At 41.9% G+C, this 1,643-nt stretch overlaps 1 non-coding gene across 1 annotated transcript; it reads right to left on the reverse strand.

Annotated features, from left to right (window-relative positions):
- Positions 1-203: 203 nt before the first annotated feature.
- On the reverse strand, positions 204-311 carry LOC112782172 (small nucleolar RNA R71). Its single transcript, XR_003192908.1, has one exon. It is a non-coding gene; the product is annotated as a small nucleolar RNA R71 (small nucleolar RNA).
- Positions 312-1,643: the final 1,332 nt, after the last annotated feature.

Raw genomic sequence — 1,643 nt, forward strand, 5'->3', positions numbered from 1 at the left:
TCTTAACTAAATTCTTGCAGATATATGATACTGTTAAGACTAATGGAGTAGATTCTGAAGTCTACAGGCTCATGCTTTTCCCTTTTGCTGTAAGAGACAGAGCTAGATTATGGTTGGATTCTCAACCCAAAGACAGCCTAAACTCTTGGGATAAGCTGGTCACGGCTTTCTTAGCCAAGTACTTTCCTCCTCAAAAGCTGAGCAAGCTTAGAGCTGATATTCAAACCTTCAGACAGAAAGAAGGTGAATCCCTCTATGAAGCTTGGGAAAGATACAAACAGTTGACCAAAAAGTGTCCTTCTGACATGCTTTCAGAATGGACCATCCTGGATATATTCTATGATGGTTTATCTGAGCTATCAAAGATGTCACTGGACACTTCTGCAGGTGGATCCATTCACCTAAAGAAAACGCCTGCAGAAGCTCAAGAACTCATTGACATGGTTGCTAATAACCAGTTCATGTACACTTCTGAAAGGAATCCTATGAGTAATGGGACGCCTATGAAGAAGGGAGTTCTTGAAGTTGATACTCTGAATGCCATATTGGCTCAGAATAAAATATTGACTCAGCAAGTCAATATGATCTCTCAGAGTCTGCATGGAATGCAAGCTGCATCCAACAGTACTCAAGAGGCTTCTTATGAAGAAGAAGCTTATGATCCTGAGAACCCTGCAATAGCAGAGGTGAATTACTTAGGTGAACCTTATGGAAACACCTATAACTCATCATGGAGAAATCATCCAAATTTCTCATGGAAGGATCAAAAGCCTCAACAAGGCTTTAATAATGGTGGAAGAAACAGGTTTAGCAATAATAAACCTTTTCCATCATCCACTCAGCAACAGACAGAGAACTCTGAACAAAATGCTTCTAATTTAGCAAATCTAGTCTCTGATCTATCTAAGGCCACTGTGAGTTTCATGAATGAAACCAGGTCTTCCATTAGAAATTTGGAAGCACAAGTGGGCCAGCTGAGTAAAAGGATCACTGAAATCCCTCCCAGTACTCTCCCAAGCAATACAGAAGAGAACCCAAAAGGAGAGTGCAAGGCCATTGACATAAGCAAAATGGCCGAACCCAATGAGGGAGAGGAGGACGTGAATCCCAAGGAGGAAGACCTCCTGGGACATCCAGTGGTCAATAAGGAGCTTCCCTCTGAGGAACCAAAGGACTCTGAGGCTCATCTAGAGACCATAGAGATCCCATTGAACCTCCTTATGCCCTTCATGAGCTCTGATGAGAATTCCTCTTCTGAAGAAAATGAGGATGTTACTGAAGAGCAAACTGCCAAGTTTCTTGGTGCAATCATGAAGCTGAATGCCAAATTATTTGGCATTGATACTTGGGAAGTTGAACCTCCCTTGTTCATCAATGAACTAAGTGATCTGGATCAACTGATATTGCCTCAGAAGAGACAGGATCCTGGAAAGTTCATAATACCCTGTACCATAGGCACCATGATCTTTAAAGCTCTGTGTGACCTTGGTTCAGGAATAAACCTCATGCCCCTCTCTGTAATAGAGAAACTGGGAATCTATGGGGTGCAAGCTGCTAAAATCTCATTAGAGATGGCAGACAGTTCAATAAAATAGGCTTATGGACAAGTAGAGGACGTGTTAGTAAAGGTTAAAGGCCTTTAC

This window comes from Arachis hypogaea, chromosome 19, assembly GCF_003086295.3.
Source record: "Arachis hypogaea cultivar Tifrunner chromosome 19, arahy.Tifrunner.gnm2.J5K5, whole genome shotgun sequence".
Taxonomy (NCBI): domain Eukaryota; kingdom Viridiplantae; phylum Streptophyta; class Magnoliopsida; order Fabales; family Fabaceae; genus Arachis; species Arachis hypogaea.